The sequence below is a fragment of the Triticum aestivum genome, chromosome 7B (genome assembly GCF_018294505.1).
Source record: "Triticum aestivum cultivar Chinese Spring chromosome 7B, IWGSC CS RefSeq v2.1, whole genome shotgun sequence".
Taxonomy (NCBI): Eukaryota; Viridiplantae; Streptophyta; class Magnoliopsida; order Poales; family Poaceae; genus Triticum; species Triticum aestivum.
The window spans coordinates 624,065,811-624,086,787 of record NC_057813.1 but is presented as its reverse complement, the minus strand read 5'-3'; positions in this window follow the sequence as shown (position 1 = coordinate 624,086,787).

The window sequence follows — 20,977 nt, the reverse complement described above, 5'->3', positions numbered from 1 at the left end:
TTTTGCAAAAATATACCCACACGTCTCTCCACGTTCGCAAATAAGGCCTTCCCTCGTTCAGCCTTTTCTCTCACAAGATAAACTACTCATACAAATGCATCTTGATGTTCCGTGCAACGCACGGGCAGCTAGCTAATTTCTTTTAAAGTAGTTGCTGCGATAATTGGGTTGAAGTGATATGTTTTATGTCTGCCCCGAATGATTTCAGATTCACTAGTACTCCCTCCGTTCCAAAATAGATGACCCAACTTTATACTAAAGTTAGTACAAAGTTGAGTCATCTATTTTGGAACGGAGGGAGTAGTAACAAAGAAAAGGTTGCCTTGTTAATTAACAGAAAACAGGGTGAAAACTATCACATGAGGCCGGTAAAAACAAGGCACACTGGGTTCAGCGTCATCGTCACTACAGTTGTGCGCGCGCGAGAAGTCTACATATCGAGGGGGCTACCGAGCGAGGCACCGAGACACAATGTTTGAGAGAGAAACCAATTGACAGATTATGATCAGATCGAGTTGTCACCCTTCTGCTGTCATTGTTGGGGGGGGGAGGGAGAGAAAGACGTATCGAGAGTGTGCGCGGTAGGCACAGAGGCACAACTAGCGAGTGTGTGTGTGTGTGTGTTTGAAAGAGGAGTCGATAGATTATTATCAAGATCGATGTGCCACCCTACTCCTTCAGTGCCGGGTAGTGTGTGTGTGTGTGTATGTTTGAGAGAGAATCCAGTCGATAGATTAGTATCAAGATCGAGGTGTCACCCTACTCCTTCGGTGCCGGGTAGTGTGTGTGTGTGTATGTTTGAGAGAGAAGCCAGTCGATAGATTAGTATCAAGATCGAGGTGTCACCCTACTCCTTCGGTGTTGGGAAGTGTGTGTGTGGGGGGGGAGGGGGCAGTGACACTCACATATCTCTACTCTTATAAAAAACAGAGTTGGTGATGATGGTGTTCCTGCCATCCTGCAATATAGGCCATCCGATTTATATCCGACGGACATGAAGGAAAATATGGCAATTTTGCAAAAAGATACCCACACCCCTCTCCGCATTTGCAAATAAGGCATTCCCTCGTTCATCCTTTTCCCCCACAAGATAAACTTCTCATACAAATGCATCTTGATGTTCCGTGCAACGCACATGGGCATCTTGCTAGTAGGGAGAAGGAGTTTGTGTGACACATATCTAGCTATATTAAGGGATAGGTAGATAGCATATGTGTGAGAGACATTATTATACTTTGAGACATTAGTGGCTGTGGGTGGGCGGAATTAAAGGGGTGGGCGTGTTAGACATAGAGAGCGTGTGTGTTTCTGTGTGAGAGACTTGTAGGATGGGGTAGAAAGACGAATTTAACCCTGACGGAGGGAGAGAAATACACGAAGTGCGCGTGTGTGATTCCGATGCCCACAGGGAAATGAGATATGTATGCGTGTGAGAGAGATTGCACAATTCATTCACGTATCACTATCTAGCGACCGTGGACGTGCATCGCTTGAACATAAGTCAATATCTACTTCGTATCATGGCCAAAGGTACAATATCGATTCAACGCTATAAAGATTGGACACTCACATATCACATTTTTTTCTATTTAAATAAACCTTTTTCAGTTGTGCATGCCAAAGTTACAGTGATGTTTCTTCAAACAACCAATGTAGCTATCATGCACATGCACCATTGTTACTCTTGCATTCAAATTCATTAGTCTTGGATGATTTAAGTTTCTATTTTGAAGTAATATATATGTAATATTCATATATGAATTCAACGGTTACGCAATTTATGAAATGGAGGCTATGTAATCATATGAGGTAACACTTTTAAGTAGCTAACTACAATATCCATTTCTTTTTGTGCGCCTCTACACTAACACGTCAATGCATTATGTTTAAAGTAAATAACCAATGGCATTAAATTATCTATTTACACGAGAAATACATAGGCTGAGCGTTTGATCCCTTTTTTGTGAACGCGCCACTACACCCGTACGATTGGCCGCGCCCGTGTGAACGTCCAAGTTATCGGCGCATCATCCCGAGTTATTGTCTTTTTTTCTGGGGTGGACTTCACACCAGTTATTAACTGCTGACGCGTGCCCCGTGTACACAGTCTAGCATGACCTTCCCGCTAGCACGGTCCAAAATTAGTTGAAACTGGATACGAACGATCCCGCGGGCGGCAAAATCTCCCGCCTCCTTCTAAAATTTCCGCCACCTTAGTCTTTAGCATGCGAAATCCCCCTTTTGTCCTTGGTGCACGGAGACCAACAGTTACAATACCGCCCTCATCTACATGATAGGTCGGGGCTGCTTTGGTAACTTCCGGTTCCCCCCACTACACGCCACCCCCATTTCCTCTCCCCTCCTCCCGCAAAAACGACTAACTCCACAGCACCAGAGCATCTTACATCACGCCGTCCGTACTTCATCGCCCTTTCTCCCCTCCCCTCTCGAAACCCTAGACTGCTCATCCACCGGCGTACCATAGCCCATTCACCGCCAGCGGCGTCCACCTCGCCGGATCTGCTTCTGCGGCCGCATCTACCCCTCCCACCTCCCCTAGAAACAAGTAGACTGCTCATCCACCACTGTACCACAGCCCATTCAGTGCCGGCCTTGTCCACGGCGCCGGATCTGCTTCGCCGGTACTCTCGTCAACCGCCGCGCATCTGCAGCGGCTCATTCGTACTCCCCACCGGAGACGCTTCGTCCACACCCCCGGAGCCACCCCACCGACGCCCCCGTCGACGGCCTCTGATCCTCTTCGCCAACACCTTCCTCAACCCTACCGGAGGCGCTTCGCCGACACCTTCCTCAACCCTACTGGAGCCGCTTCGCCGACACCAGCGTCAACACTACCGGAGTAGCTTCACCTATACCATTCTCAACCCTACCGGGGCCGCTTTGCCAACTCACAAGTCCACGGCCTCAGATCCGCTTCCTTGCACCCTCATCCAACCTACCGGAGCAGCTTCTGACGCCCCGTCCACGACCGCAGATCCGCATTGTCGACACCACCCTTAACCCAACCACCGGAGCAGCTTCTGACGCCCCGTCCACGGCCACAGATCCGCATCGTCGACACCATCCTTAACCCAACCACCGGACCAGCTTCTGATGCCCCATCCACGGCCGCAGATCCGCGTCGTCGACACCATCCTTAATGCAACCACTGGAGCAGCTTCACCTACGCCCTCGTCCACGGCCACAGATCCGCTTCGCCAACACTGTAGTCCACCCTACCGGAGCCGCTCCACAAACACCCTACTCGACGGTTCTAGATCTCCTTACCGGACCCTGACAGCCAGCGCAACGTCATCACCCTCGACGTTTCTAACCTGATTCCCACCATCTGGAGAGATGCCAAACACCCGCCACGGCCTAGGTACTTGTCACCTTTAAACCCGTCCAGCATCACCTGCCCGATGTACTTCAAATATACTAACCGGTCGCTGTTACCTGTTATGCAGCTGGCAAAAACTACAAGGACGATGTTTCTTCCGGATCTAACAGCTTGGCCAACCAAGATCCTTGACTGAGGCATTGCTATGATCTTGTAAGCGCGTCTCTCTCTCTTGTGTTGTTATGTGCCTGCCAGCGTGCTTTGCTAGGATTTTCGACCAGTAACCCCTTTGTGCAGACAATGATTTCTACTACTGGCTGTTGAATTATATATGTAGATGTCATACATGATACTACCTCGTACCTCCGTTCCTAAATATAAGTCTTTCTAGAGATTCCACTATAGGCTACATACGGAACAAAATGAGTGAATCTACACTCGAAAATGCATCTATATACATCTGTATGTGGTCCATACTGGAATCTCTACAAAGACATATATTTAGGAACAAAATCGTAGGTGGCATGTAGGAATTCTAGTGCACTACATTAGGCTCCCTTAGAGTGCCTGCCAGTCCAGCATATAGAGTCATGGCTAGTTTATGGTACACACACAATCGTTAATTGGTGGTTTAAATATGCGCAAGGGATATGCAATGTAGTATCATGTAGAGATGTCTGAAATTAGCCGTGTCAACTTGCAGATAGGGTTACACAATGAAAAAGTACAAGATGTATGTGGCAATTTCATGGAACATCGCAAAAAAAGGAGAGGCAGCGGTGAGCCTATACAGTGTGCTATGGTACGTCACTCCTCCATTGCAATCATCGTGACATGTTATTTGTATGCCAGTTCTATTAGCCAAGTTTCTTAGGGACGGTTATTACGAGTTATCCTAAGAAAATAAGCACCTGTGAATATAAGCTCCATGTAATACGCCAACCAGTTCTTTTCATTGCATTTTCAGCTTATCTTTGGTATGATCAGTGGAAAGTCTAGATTGCATTATATATATTTTTCATTTTGCTGCACATATGGAAATTAATTTGACTTGCAAACATCACAAATTGAACCCAGTGCAGTAATTAATATGATAGGAAAACAGACCATCACTATTTGCTCAAAATGCAAATACAAAGATACCATCTACTTGGCACAATCTACTTTGGTCAATGTTTTCCATAGAGATCCCATTTCCTAATTTAAACGAAGAATGCATGACCCACATTTAAATGAAGAACAATTATTTGTTGAAATTCGATGGTCCAAGTGGATGGTTATTATCATATAGCAGCACCACCTGAAAGCATCATATAGCAGCAACAGCAACTCATAGCAACTCATCATACAGCAGCACCAGTCTGAAATTCATCATATACCAGCAGCAGCTCATAGCAATTCATCATATAGCAGCAGCAGGAGCAGCTCATAGCAATTCATCATATAGCAGCAGCTGGAGCAGCTTGTAGCAACTCATCATATAGCAGCAGCAGCTCATAGCAACTCATCATACAGCAGCAGCAGTCTGCATTTCATCATATACCGGCAGCAGCTCATAGCAATTCATCATATAGCAGCAGCAGGAGCAGCTCATAGCAATTCATCATATAGCAGCAACAGCAGCTCATAGCAACTCATCATACAGCAGCAGCAGCTCATAGCAATTCATCATATAGCAGCAACAGGAGTAGCTCATAGCAATGCATCATATAGCAGCAGCAGAAGCAGCTCATAGCAATTCATCGTATAGTGGATCAGAATGAAAATTTGGCAAAAAATCAGAGGAGATCCTCACCTTGTTGGATGAGCTCATCCTTCAACAACACCTCAAGGCCATGGCCTGGGAGGAGGGGAGGGGGGACAAGGTGCCTTCTGCCGCAGTGTGGCATCAGCCGTAGTTGTGCAGCGCCCGCTGGAGTAGTGCGTTGGACGAACCACAATGGAGCAGCTGCTGGAGACCATGAGAATGAGGGGCGGCGCCAGAAGGAGGAGCAGCCAGGGAGATTTGCCCCTACCCGCCGGCCATGTAGCCTAGCTGGACATAGCATCATCGAGGACCAGGCCAGATGGGACCAGTGGCGACGGCTCGCTGGAGGAACCCTAGTGCTGCAGGCAGGGGATCGAGGTAGAGGGAAAGGGGAGAGGAGATGCAAGCGGGTAGGGCAATGAATGCTTGCGTGTTTGTTTTTACTTGAGGGTCAAGTGTGACACTGACGTCAGCAGTTGCATTTTGAGTGTAATATAGGCAGACAACAGAGTCATATCACTATTCCCCTTCCCTTCAATTTTTAGTGAGGTTCTACCCGAAACACCCCCCTCCAAAGCGAAATTAGTTAAGCCCAAGCCCATAACTCAAAAATGACTTCTTTACATCTTTTATGCCTTATTTTGACAATATACCCTGGAAAGGCAGAATCGAACTGGCCCTTAACCTGCAATTCAATTGTGCGTGCAATGATGAATCACTCCTGCCTGCTATCTGTACATTTAGGCATCATCATACATGGCATAACCTAATACATGTGCATTCCATTGTAGAATCTGGAATATGCAATGTTTATGTTAGTTCATACGTTGCACATGATGTTTAAATGCCCCTTAAATCTGGTCAGTCAAGTGATGGTCTTTAAGCCTCCTTCTTTGCTTCTTTTCTTGATATGTAAGATTTGCTCACACATCTGTTCAATTGCTTGTTTGCATCAGCCAGCCATACTAGGACTGTTTGCTTTGATTACTTGTTGTTCTTGACCTAACACTCTAACAGAGCTTGTCAACGATTTAAACACTAAGGGCTGCTGTAGTGGGGCCTTGTCTAACTCATAGGTGAATAAAGGTTTGGCTGTACACTACAGTAGGCTCTCCAAGAGTACCTGGAGATCCAGTTCGAAGGTATGCCTAGTTTTTACATAGTGCAGACATAGTAAATGCTCATTTCATTGTGTGCAAGTGCAAGAGATGCGGCATGTTTCATTATGTGGTGTTGTTTTGTTATAATCTCATCCTTTTGTGTTCACAGACTGGAAAGTATGCATATTTATCTTCCAAGGAGACGAGTAACTAGTTTGTGTCACCTTGCAGAGGGGGTGCAATGAAGATAAAATTGAGGATTTCCAAGTACAAGATGTTAGGAAGGAGCCTTGCAAGAGAATAGGAGCTGCGCTGAGCCTCTTCAACCTGCTAAGGTAAGTCACTGTATGCAACTCAACAGTTCAATTCCTTGTTTGTTTCAGGCATAGTTAATTTTCTCTTTTCAATTGCTTTATTTGTCCTCACTTAATGAGATGCCCAAATAATTGTGCCTGATGTTCGGTACTTGTATCACTATTAGTTGACATAATTAAAGGCCTTACCATTTAATTACTCTGCTGAAGTGTGCCTGAAGCTTTGAAGTCTATTAACCAACTATTATTGCATGAGGCTCACAATCTAGTTTATACTATGCTAATGATTGCATAGTTTTGCCTGCTGTAGTATGTTTGTATGAAACCCTCTGCTGTTCATTATGCTCCCTAAGACTTTAATTGAGGTACAGAATGGCCAACTGCTTGCTTACTTGTACGCAACGTGCTGTCTAAATTTGTAACTTGTCTGTGTTTTTGATTGGGCCCCAACATCATGCTCCTCTGGTGAGCTAAGAGGGATTTCTGTATGCAGGCTGCACAGACTATCTTTTTTATAATTTTTAAAATATCACCTGCTTATGCTTCATGACGTGTAACATTTTTTTGATGAAAGTGACGTGTAACATTATTGTTAGTCCTGTTTTGCAATGTAGTACAAAATAGTGTCTTGTTTGCTTCACTGTTGTAACTATATTTTTGCCCTAGTCATGTGTACTTACAGAAACATTTCAGGATGAAGTGACATACACACAAAAATCTGCGAGCAGTGCGGCATGGCCGTTACCGAATGATTATGGATTGGAATTGGAATGTGCTGATGTTCTCGAGCATCAACTAGAGGTGGCAAGACAACGTGTACATGATTGTCAACGTATAATCAACAAGTTGAGACTGGGCATGCAGGTATTAGATGCAGGAGTCAAAAAAAATGAAACAAGACACCGAGGTAACCATGAAGGAATTGGAGATTTTGTAGACTGAAATTTTTGCTATCTGAATCCGGCCAATCCTATTTCCTGAAGAGATTATAGTTCAAATGGAGTTAAGTTGATGCGCGTCCATGATGTATGAGCCATATTTGCCCAGTGTATGTAATTTGCTGTTTGTGTATGCTTTATTATCACCTGTGCCGTACTATAATGCCCAGTGGGTATAATCGGCTGTAATTTCTTTATTGTATAGTATAGGATTATTCTACCTTTCTATGCCTTGATCTCTTTGTTGTATAGTCTATGCTTTTTAGAGGTGATAGTATTGAGTAGGATAATTCTTTGAATATGCTATATCGTTCAAACAGGGGCCACCGCCGACCATGGCTCTAGTCTCGTAGGATCCATGGGCCTTCTACGTCTCGCACGATCCATGGGCCGTCTACGTCTCGCAGTGTCCACGGGCCTTCTATGTCTCACAGGGTCCATGGGCTTTCTACGTCTCGTAGGATCCATGGGCCGCCGACTCATTTATGCGTCTTGTACTGGCCTTTAATGGGCCGTAGACGGGCCTATAATGGAAATCATACGTTTTATGGCTGACCATAACGGGCCGTTAATAGGCCGTATTTGGTGATTCTATGAAAATGGCCCAACAGACTGACGGACCACAAACGGGCAGACTGTAATGACAGGCTGAATTTGGCCCACAAGCAGAAAATGACAGTAACGGGCCATAAGTAACCGAATGCGGTAAATAAGCCCAAGAATAAATGGGCTCTGAGAAGGCCGAAAGATAACATGGGCTGTAAACGGCCCAACTGAATAACGTGCCCTTAATGGGTATAAAGCGATACACTGTTCATTACGGGCCAGTTTCACCACGGGTCGTTAATGGGTCTAAAGTAATACACTGTTCATCGTGGGCCAGTTTCACCACGGGCCGTTAATAGGCCAAGAGTTACATAGGGCCTCATATGGGCCAAAAGACGTCATGGGCCATATATGGGCCAGAAGTGAAAACGGGCTGGAATCATATTGGATGGCCCAGATGACGCTACTGGGCTTAATTCGGATAGGGCGTAACGGGCCTTGGGTTAGCGGGCTGTAAATGGGCTATATGCGAACAGGCCGTTAACAGGCTTTCCATGGGCCGACACGTCACCTTTTGACCAAGTCAAACGAGCCGGCCTTTTCATAGGAATGGGCCTCTGTTGGGCCATGCGACGTGTCGACGTATCATAGGCGCCTTCTGTCCAATTAGTGGATGACATCTGTCCCAACGATGAGCCGACACGTGTTTCCTCCAGCCAATGATGATTTTACACGTGGAAAATCCCCATTGGTCGGGGCTGTTAACGGGTTATCGGATCCAAAACCCGACCCGATAGCTTAATGGCATTCCGTTACGGTGGATGCCACGTGTCGGTCACCCTTGACGAAAGCACTTCTGTGACGCGCGATTTATTGTCATGGAAGTGGACACTTCCGTGATGATAATTTTGGTAATGTCATGGAACACTTCTACGACAGCACAGGTATGACTATCTTGATTCTGTCATAAATTTGTCATGGATGTACATGCATGACAAAAAACGCGACCTACTGTGACAAACACGTATCATCACGGAAGTGTATTTTTTTTGTAGTGTTTAAAGAAAAAGTTAAAAGATGGCATGATAAAAGAATCCAAAAGCGTGAGTTTAAAGTTGGAGAATATGTTCTTTCGTACAACTCTCATTTTAGATTCTTTGCAGGAAAACTCCTATCAAAATAGGAAGGACCCTATGTTATCGAGGAGGTTTATCAGCCTGGAGCTATCAAAATAAATAATGCCGAAGGTACTAACCCGAAGGTTGTTAATGGGCAACGAATAAAACATTATATCTCAGGTACCCCATTAATGTTGAAAGTAATATTATCCAAACTTTGACACTGGAAGAACACATAGAAGAGTCCTTCCGGAACACTCCAGAATCATGAAAATAAGGAGGTACATGATACGGTAAGTAAACGGAGTACGAAAAATCCGCAAAAATATTTTCTGTCAGTTTTAGAATATTTAGAAAATTAGGAAAATAAGAAACAACCAGGAAGCATACGCTGGTGGGCACAAGACACCAGGGCGCGCCTGGCTTGCCAAGCCAGGCGCACCCAGGTGGGTTGTGCCCACCTGGGGTACCTTCCGGACTCTGTTTTTCTACCGTTTGTTTCTTTCCCAAGATAAAAAATCTTTATACACCTGTCGAACCTATTGACCAACGTATCACGGAGAAATCTTCTGTTTTCTTTTCCTTGCTGTTTTCTGTGAGATCCCATCTACCATGGCCGCTTCAAGCTCCTCCAAGGACAAGTTCTTCAAGAACATCATCAACCCATATTTGTGGGAGGTGGTGCAGCACCCTCAAGTCCTCCAGATGCATGAGGGGGTGTTGCACATCTGCGATGTGCAAGCCCCCAAGGGGACAGGAACCATGGAGGCCAGGCTTGAAGCTATGGAGTAGGAGGTCTTCCGGTGCAAAGGGATGGTGGAGCATGGACTCAATGCCAATCACCTCATGATCACGGACCTTTCCCGTGATCTCAAGGTGGATGGCAAGTCCATGAAGGACATCGTCTTCACCCTCAGCGAGCAAATCAACTTCCTCCAAAGCCAGATCTACGATCTCCAAAACCAAGTCTTTGAATATGAGGCGAGGTTTAAAGGTATGTGTTTGGCTGCCGGTTGCAAGACCCGTGAAACTCATTCCTCCTCTTATGATGGTGGACCTTTGCCATGGAAACCCCAGGACAAGATATCTACTTCACCACCACCATTTTCTTCATCACCAAAAGAAAACTGAGTATCGGGTATGGGCACTCCCCTTGGCTTCTGCCAAGCTTGAGGGAGGTGCCCCGGTATTGTATCATCCCCACTATCTTTTGCCTTTACTTATCTTAGTTCGATCCGTAGTTATCTTTTGCTTTAGATGAATAAAAGTTTAGTTTGATCTTTTCTTTTCAAGAGTTTGCTTAGTGATCTATCCTTGTAATTGTGTGCGAGATATATAATAAAGTTTAGTTTGAGTTTTTGCTTTCTTTACTTTCATGTTGCAATAAAAAGAAAGGAAATAAATGAAAAAGATCATATGCTAATCTTATGGTAGGTGATGACACCACATAAGGAAAAGTATGAGTAGAAAATTTTATTAGAGATTGAAAAACATAGCATTGGTCAATGATGCAACTCATGAAAGAATTAATAAGGGAAGAGAAGTTCACATATAAATACACTATCCTAGAAATCTTTTGTGATTGTGTGCCCCCATCAAAATATTATATGCCAAAATTGTTGACGTTGGACAAGGAAGACAACTTAATGATTTATGTTTGTTCATACTCACATAGAAGTTATATTGTCATGGATCCTTTAACATGTGGTGCTTGCACCCTATCTTTGCTAGCCAAAAATTCCGCACTAAGTAGAGACACTACTTGTGCATCCAAAAAGCATTAAACCCAAATCTTATTTTCAATAGTCCACCATACCTACCAAGGGATTGAGCAAGATCCCTCAAGTAAGTTGTCATCGGTGCAATAAGGCAATAAAAATTGCTTCTAAAAGTGTGGATCATTTAGTGTAAGATAAAGTTGAGCATTGTATGAACTTGTGACTATGAAGAATAAAAGCGATAGAATGCATAATAAAGGTCGGTATCACAAGGGGCAATACAACGTGATGTTCTTTTGCACTAAGGGGTTGAGCATACAAATAAATAAGTGCATGACAACCTCTACTTCCCTCTGCTAAGGGCCTATCTTTTACCTTTATGTATCTACTTTTATGCAAAGAGTCAAAGTTTTTCTCTCTATTCCTTTTTATTTTCTCCTCTGGCAAGCATCTGTGGTGAGGAAAGATCTAGGCACATATGTCCAGTTGAATATGGGTAGCATGAGTTATTATTGTTGACATCACCCTTGAGGTGAATACATTGGGAGGCGAAACTACAAGCCCCTATCTTTCTATGTGTCCGGTTGAAATGTTTTGCTCATGTGTATGCAATGAGTGTAGGCAATCATAGAAGACTATATGATGGTTGAGTATGTGGACTTGCCTAAAGGCTCCGATACGTGACCCTTCCAGAAAAGATGATGAATTGTAGATGCAAAGTTGACTCAGAACATAGTTTGTTGGTTTCTAATAGAGTTTGTGCTTTATACTTCAATTGCGTGATGAATTGTCACTTATTCATGAGAAGACATAAAAGTTATATGATAGGAGTCACATGTTTAAATTTGTTGTTGTCATAATAATCTAAATGATGCTTCTATGTCCGTATTTTGTTTTTATCAAGACCTCTCTCTCTCTCTAAGGATGTGGACATGTTTTTCGATTTCGGTTTTCGCTTGAGGACAAGCGAAGTCTAAGCTTGGGGGAGTTGATACGTCCATTTTGCGTCATGTTTTCCTACTGTTATTTATGTTTTTTTGCATAATAATGCTTTTTGGAGTAATTCTAATGCCTTTTCTATCATAATATGTAAGGTACACACAAAGAGGGAGAATTTCGACAGCCGGAAATCTGGACCTGGAAAAGCTACGTCAGGCTACCTATTCTGCACAACCCCAAAAAAGCTGAAACTTTGCGGAGAATTTTCATGGAATAAATGAAGAATAATGGAGCAAATAAGTACCAGAGGGGGCTACCATGGTGAGCACATGTCAGGACCCCGACTCGATGCCACATCGATCTAGCATGTAACACCTCATATCACTTTGCGGCCTCACGCACGGTATCCCCACGGGTGTCGCCTTACCTTTGCCCTGGACCGTTTGCGCCTTTTGGCACACGTATATGACAGTGTCGCTAGCATCCATATGATAAGGAGCCCGGGCTGGCATGGCTAGTCGTAAACCCAAAGTGGCACAAACTTACAGGGACAGGCATCCATGACCCAGCATCGAACGTGTCGGTCATCAACGAGTGAATCCAGGCTGTAGCACTGGGCTAACAGGACTCCGGTGAACCGGGCTGTAGCGGGCTAACAGGACTCCGGTATTCATCGCGTGACATTTCCCCGAAGGGACAGACACAGGATCGAAGAAGGACACATGCCGGCCAGCCTAAGTGTTCCGGAGCAGTAGCAAGCTACCAGGGCTCAGTGGAAGCACTAGGAGACATTTCCCGGTAAGAGAGACTACTAAGGATAAACAACTAGATAGTCAGATCCCACACATAGCAATACACATTACACGTACGCATAACATGCAAGTATGTGCTGTACAACATGGCATCACAGCATAACTCAACAACTCATATAGATAAAGGCTCAGAAGAGCCATCATAGCATTATTACAAACAGGGGTCACATGACCCAACATTCAGAGCAATCAAGCAACAAGCGGAAGCATTACATGTCTGAGTACAGACATCTAAAATGAAAAAGGCTGAAAGCCTGACTATCTACAACGTCCGATCAAGATCGTAGCTGAGGTACAAGCTACTCGTCGAAGTCCACGAGAACACTAGTAAGACCGAAGTCTCCGCTGCAAAAACATAAATAAAGCAACATGAGTACAAAGGTACTCAGCAAGACTTACATCAGATCCTATCATACATGCATTTGTATCAAGAGGGTAATGTGGGGTTTAGTTGCAGCAAGCCAGCTTTGACTCTGTGGCTATCCTGTTCTACGACTACCAGAAACTCTTGAGGTGATATGGCGCACACGAGTCCACTAATCACCACACAATACACTACTATGGATTCATCCCCGTCTCCCTACGAGAAGGCCATCCATAGCACTCACACTTGTCTTGAGCATTTTAGAGTATCCACTTCAAGTTGTCTATGTACCATGTAAGCATCCAAGAAGTCCATAACCGCGGACCCGGCTATTCGAATAGATCATGTTAACCCTGCAGGGGTGTACTTCTTCACACACGCTCTCGCCACTTACCGCCATGTACACGTCATGTATCTCGGCAACCTTCAAGCGGAAGCCTGGCGAGGGTGTCGGCCACGACCTGACTAACCACACAAGACTCTAGTCCAGGTTTATCGCCTATTCGGGTTCCATCCGCAAGGAGATCCGGCCGGGGTTTCACTCACGGCCCCAAACGATGTGTGCAGGGTTCCCAAGCCCACCTCGCCGGATGGATCTACGCTTGGTACACCGTGCCACTTGTGCCTAGTCTGTCCCAAGCCCACCTGGCCGGGTGCCACTTGGTAGACTACTAACACTACCTACAAACACCAGAAACTAGTTGCGACTCCTGGATAGAGATCAAGTTGGTTAATAAGTCGAGAGGGCTTGGAGCGCCCGGAGCCCAATGTGTGGTAGTATCGAGTCATTGGACAACATACATAGAACTCAGTGCTTAAGGACGGTTCCAGTGAGACAACCCACCATGTACTCCTACATGGCCTCTCACCGCTACCTTTACCAAATCGTGTTCACACACTTAACTCTCAGCATCAGAACATATCGTAACACTCCAATTCATTCCCAATGAATCAGACCTGACACAACTCTAAGCAATAGCAGGCATAGCATGGTAGGAACACAACATGGCTCAATCAACTCCTACACATGCTAGTGGGTTTCAACTATTTACTGTGGCAATGACAGGTCATGCAGAGGAATGGGTTCAACTACCGCAGCACAAAGTAGCAGATGAATCGTTGTTGTCCTAATGCAATAACTGAGAGCAGGAGCGAGAGAGTAGGGTTTTATCGAAATGAACAAGGGGGTTTGCTTGCCTGGTAAATCAACAAGGGAGGCACTGCTTCACAGACAGGTACTCTGGAACGTCTCCGGAGCAGGACCTATCGAGAAGGAACAGTGTCGGCAATCAATACACAAACATATGCAACAATATGATGCATGAACATGGCATGAGATGTGATGCTGTTTGAGCTAATGCAACTAGTATCATTTGGTTTGAAGTCCATTTGAACCATAAGCTCAAATGCATCTCCAAAGTAAGCTCTTATATATGCCATAATGTGTTTTCTCATATTCAGCATGTATAAGTTGGTTTGTCATGCATGAAACTAGTACAGATGGAAAGATTGCATTTTTCTGATAATTTTTCATATATAAATCATTTCAATCTGAGCTACGGTTGAATTTCTATGAATTTTTGAAGTTTAAAACAATTTCTGGAATTTCCTGAATTAATTTAAATCCAGAAATCATATTATTGCGCCAACATGACGTCAGCACGACGTCAGCAGTCAACTGCGGCTGACTGGGGTCAAACCTGACGTGTGGGGTCCACACGTCAGTGACAGGGGGTTAAACAGGGGTTTAATTTAATCCTAATTAAAAGTTAGTGGCGCTGGGGCCCACTGTCAGTGTCAGGGGGGTTAGTTAACGGTGATTAGCACTAAGCTAATCACCTGGCCGACGGGGCCCACCCGTCAGGCCGGCGAGGTCATCGGCGGCGACCTCTGGACGCGGCGGCGTCCGTGAAACAGGCCACGGGGGCGGCGTCGGAGGGCACCGGGGCGTAGCCCGGGCTCTCGCGCATCTGGAGGGGCAGGTGGGAGGAGCTGGGGAGGCCGGAGCTCGCCGGAGCAAAGCTCGCGGCGGCGGCCGGAGCTCGGCTTCGATCGGGAACGGGCTGCGGGGCACTAGGGAGGCTGCGAGCGGGTCCGCGCGACTCGCCAGAGTGCACTGAGTGCAACGGCGAGCTCGGCTGCGGCCTGCGGCGGCTGTGGCCACGACGGCGAGGAGCTGCGGCGGCGATGGCTTCGGCCATGGTGGGGAACGGGGCTACGGCGCGGGAACGAAGGGAAGAAGAGAGGGGAAACGGGAAGAAGCTCACGGTGGATCCAGCGAAGGCGTCAGCGGGCTCGGGGAAGCACTGGTGCGGCCGGAGCGTCGTCGGCGATCTCGGGCAGCCGGCGATGAAGACGACGAGGGTGGCGACGATGGAGGCCGTCCGGAGGTGCGTGGCTCGACGAGGAGGTGGAGGGGGTCGTGGCGGAGCTCTTGGACTCTACGGAGGGGCGAGGGGACGGCGGGGAGCGCGTCGGTGGTGAGCTGCGGCGGCGGCAGTGCTTCGGGTGCGGGGAGAGGGAGATGTCCAGGGGAGGAGGGAGAGCGAGAGAGAGTGAGAGGGTACGGGGGGGAGGGGGCGTGGCGACGTCCGGGCGTTCCAGGGCGACGAGGAGGGCGCCAGGCAAGCAGGGAGGCTGGTGGCGTGGCGCGGTGGCGCGCGCGCGCGCCGGGCACGCTCCCCTCCCTCTGTCGAGGACGAAGGCGACAGAGGAGGAGGCGGGCTGGGCCGCCTGCTGGCTGGGCCGGCCTGCTGCTGCTGGGCTGCACAGGGAGGAGGCCCAGGTAAGTCTCCCTCTTTTATTTTTTTGTTTTCTAATTTTCTGACATTTGTTCTGATTTAGTACTAATACTAAATCAATTTATTTACTTATGCCATTTTTTATGGAAGCTAGTTATATTAATCCAGAGCTCCTTTATAAATGGCATAATTTTTGGACAATATTAATATATATAACAATATATTTCCAATGCAAATATTTATGCATTAATTCCAAATGCCCAAAATAAATACCTATGAGCTCTTAAAAATATTGGTTTGATTTTTATCTCTGTCCAATATTTTCAGAGAGCAACATGAGCATTTTCTTGGACCCTTTTGGAGAAATTTTTATTTGGGTCATTTTCAAAAATGATTCTGAGGGTTCCACCAATCCTCATTTCAAATTTAAATGAAATTTAAACATGATGCACAAATGACTAGCTAGTCTAGGTCATACCAGACTAGGGATGTGACAACTCGCCCCCACTTGAAAGAATCTCGTCCCGAGATTCAGGGGTCGACGGAAAGAAAGCGGGGTACTCCAGTCGAAGACGATCTTCTCGCTCCCAAGTAGCTTCTCTCTCGGAATGATGAGACCACTGAACTTTGAGAAACTTGATGTTCTGACGTCGAGTGACACGCTCTGCTTGATCAAGAATGCGAACCGGGTACTCTCGGTATGTGAGGTTATCTTGGAGATCAAGCGTTTCGTGGTCCACTCCGCGGATGGGATCCGAGAAGCAACGCCTGAGTTGAGAGACGTGGAAGACATCATGAACTCGAGAAAGATGTGGGGGTAGTTCCAATTGGTAGGCAACCTCTCCTCGTTTAGCGAGAATGCGAAAAGGACCAATGTAACGAGGAGCCAACTTGCCCTTGATACCGAAACGATGGGTACCCTTCAAGGGAGTAACCCGAAGGTAAGCTTGTCGCCAACTTCATAAGTCATATCCTTATGATGACGATCATACTGACTCTTTTGACGAGATTGGGCTGTTTTCAAATTCTCACGAATGATGCGAACTTGCTCTTCTGCCTCCTGGATCATGTCCGGTCCAAAGAATTGTCTTTCACCGGTTTCTGACCAGTTCAAAGGTGTTCGACATCTTCGTCCATAGAGAACCTCAAAAGGAGCTTTCTTGAGGCTGGATTGATAGCTATTGTTATAAGCAAACTCGGCAAAAGGAAGACATTTCTCCCAATCCATACCGAATGAGATAACGCAAGCTCTAAGCATGTCTTCGAGAATTTGATTGACCCGTTCCACCTGACCACTCGACTGAGGGTGGAAAGCGGTACTGAAGGAAAGATGGGTTCCCATGGCAGTTTGGAAACTCTCCCAGAAATGAGAAGTGAAAAGACTGCCACGGTCTGAATTGATCTCTAGTGGAACACCATGGAGTGATACTATTCGAGAAATGTATAAGTCAGCAAGCTGACTAGCAGTGATACTCTCTCGAACAGGTAGGAAGTGAGCCACTTTGGAAAGACGATCAACGACTACGAAGATAGCGTTATTCCCTCTCTTGGTCCTGGGAAAGCCGGTGATGAAGTCCATACCAAATTTATCCCATTTCCATTCAGGAATAGCTAAAGGCTGAAGGGTGCCAGCAGGTCTTTGATGCTCTGCCTTAACGCGACGACAAACGTCACATTTAGCAATGAACTCAGCGATTTCTCTCTTCATCCTAGTCCACCAGAACTTCTGGCGTAGGTCCTGATACATCTTAGTACTACCGGGATGAATCGTGAGAGGAGATTCATGCGCCTCCTTAAGAATCAATTGTCGAAGATGTTGATTCTTGGGAACCACCAAGCGATTCTCAAAGAAAACAACACCACGATCATCCATAGAGAAACATCCACCAACTCCCTTCTTAATGTTTCTCTTGATCCGAGAAATTCCTGTGTCTTGCTTTTGAGCAGCGATAATCCGATCTTCAAGATCAGGTTTCGCCACCAAGGTAGAAAGGAATCCGTGAGGAGCAATGTGAAGATTAAGCTTACAGAATTCCTCATGGAGAAGTGGTTGGCCTTGCTGCAACATGAGATTGTTGCAATAGGATTTACGGCTTAGAGCATCAGCCATGACATTGGCTTTGCCTGGGGTGTAGGTAATCCCTAGATCATAATCTGTGATTAACTCCAACCAACGTCTTTGCCTAAGGTTCAGATCCGGTTGGGTGAAGATATACTTGAGACTCTGGTGATCGGTGTAGATCTCGCAACGTTTACCAAGGAGGTAATGTCGCCAGGTCTTGAGTGCATAGACTACGGCTGCAAGCTCTAGATCATGTGTAGGATAATTCTCCTCATGTGGATGCAACTGTCGAGATGCATAGGCAATCACATGACGATCCTGCATAAGAATGCAACCTAGTCCCTGTCGTGAGGCGTCGCAGTAGATAATAAAGTCTTTAGTGAAATCCGGTGGCACAAGTATGGGAGCAGAAGTCAGGCGTCTTTTCAGTTCCTGAAAACTGTACTCACACTGTGGGGACCACTCGAACTTTTTATCTTTCTTGAGAAGTTCCGTGAGGGGTTTGGCTACTTTGGAGAAGTTTTCAACAAAGCGGCGACAATAGCTGGCTAGACCAAGGAAGCTCCTAACTTGTTTAACGGTTTCAGGTGGAGTCCAATTGAGAACAGCCTGAACTCTCTCGGGATTGACAGCAATGCCCTTACCAGAGATTACGTGGCCTAGGTAGGTCACTTCTGGCAACCAAAATTCACACTTGGAGAACTTGGCATAAAGGCGGCGCTCTCTGAGTTTTTCTAAAACAAGTCTAAGATGTTCGGCATGCTCTTCCTCGTTCTTCGAGTAAATAAGAATATCATCGAGGTAAACCACGACGAACTTATCTAAGTACTCCATGAAGATCGAGTTCATCAAGCGGGAGAATGTGGCTGGGGCGTTGGTTAGGCCAAAGGACATGACGGTGTACTCGTACTGGCCATAACGAGTGACAAAAGCTGTCTTGGGAATGTCCCCGTTTCTGATCTTGATTTGGTGGTATCCTAACCTCAAATCCATCTTGGAGAAGACTGAGGATCCAGCGAGCTGATCATACAGATCGTTGATCCTGGGGAGCGGATATTTGTTCTTTATCGTGACCAAATTAACGGGACGATAATCTACAACCATCCGGTCCGTACCATCCTTCTTCTTGACGAAGAGGACGGGGCAAGCCCAAGGAGAAGAACTAGGACGGATGAAACCCTTTTGCAAGGACTCATCAAGTTGTTTCTTAAGCTCGGCTAGTTCTAAGGGTGCCATCTTGTAGGGTCTCCTAGAGATTGGAGCAGTTCCTGGGATAAGATCTATGACGAACTCTACATCTCTGTCAGGTGGAACACCTGGCAGTTCCTCTGGAAAGACATCCGGAAAGTCACGGACTACCGGGATATCTTCAAGGTCTGGAAGAGGGCTGGCATTAAGGGAATAGAGCTGACGCTTTGCAACTCTAGTGGAGACGGTGACTATCTTGCCAGATGGGTGTTTAAGCTGAACAGATCTGGTGTAACAATCAATCTTGGCATGATGAGTTGTCATCCAGTCCATACCCAAGATGATGTTAATATCTGAGGACTTGAGGGCTACAAGTGAAGCAAGGAATACAAGTCTGTCAACAAGGATTTCATTGCCATAGCTTATCCTAGAGGTTTGCCATTTGGATCCAGGAGTTTGAATAAGTAATGGGGAGGGCATATCACAAAATGACATGTCGTGCAAACGAGCATAGCCTTCAGAAATGAAAGAATGAGATGCTCCAGTATCGAACAAAACCGATGCCGGATGACAGTTGACAAGGAGTGTACCAAGAACGACATCTGGATCATCATGAGCGTCTTTAGCTGAGACGTGATGCACACGTCCATGTTCAGTGGGAGCTGACTTGGCACTGATCATCTTGCGTGATGGCTTACCATGGCCAATAGACTTCTCGAGCTGGGGTGGAGCAGCTCTGGTCTGAGTGCAAATACGGGCAATGTGGCCTGGCTCTCCGCACTTGTAACAAATCTTGGAGGTAGGATGTGGACCTGCATTGGAAGGCGGTCCACCAATAGACCTGGGTGGAGCATACTGCTGAAATGGATGAGGTGCCACATAAGATGGCCTCGGTACATATTCGGAAGGAAGAGCGGAGTTCGGAACCCAAATCCGGCGCTTCTGAGAACTAGAACCGGAGGAAGATCCCAAATCACGAGTGTGCTTACGAGACTCCTCGTAAGTGAGCTGAGCTGTCTCTGCATTAATGGCCTTGTTCACAAGGGCTTGGAATGTATCACAATGATGCAGGTGGAGATCACGACGCAACTTGGGGTTGAGACCCTTCCGGAACCTAGCCTGCCTCTTGGCGTCCGTGGACACCTTCTTCTGTGGCATAACGGGCGAGGTTCTCAAACTCTCTACTATAAGGCATCAACAGCCATCTTACTCTGGGTGAAACTACAGAACTCTTCTCTCTTGCGATCGATGAGGGCTTCAGGAATGTGATGCTCGCGAAAAGCCTCAACGAAATCCCTCCAGGTGGGAGTCTGGCCAGCTGGAAGCATAGCCTCATAGTTCTGCCACCAAAGACTAGCAGGACCTTCCAGGTGATATGTGGCATAAGTGACCTTGTCATCTTCAGCTACGTTCGCGGAACGCAGCTTATGGGTGATGCTACGGAGCCAGTCATCTGCATCGAGTGGCTCGATGGAATGATGAAAGGTGGGTGGGTGCAAGCGAATGAAAGTCATGAATGGTCAGCAGATCCTTTGAACTGATGTGCGGTGTTCTCCTCGATACGTGCCAACAAACGGTTAGACTCACGCTTGTTCCTCTCCATTTCTAACATGAACTCTGTCAACGAAGGCGGGTCGGGAGGATCCTCATCCCTACCATCTCCATGGTTCTGGCTACGAACAATAGAACTTGATGACATCCTGAGAAACGAAACCAGGGACGGAGTCAGCATCAACTATAGACTGTAGAATGTAGGACAAGGAATTAGTATCTCTCGAACTCCTAGGGAAATTCCGGCAGCATAACGGCAGTAAAATGCTCAGAATGAGACATCCTACTAAAAATGGGGTGGTAACATACTCATCAGCATTACTCAAGGTTCTGAGATCATACTAAACAGACTACACCGGAAATACTCAAAACTGGGGTATGACTCTGATCAACCAATCCTATGGGACTACGGAGTAGTAACACGTGATCCTAATAGACGGAAGAGAAAGCCTAGTTCCTTAACCCCGTAGGAAAGATAGGATGACTCAGATCAGAAGGC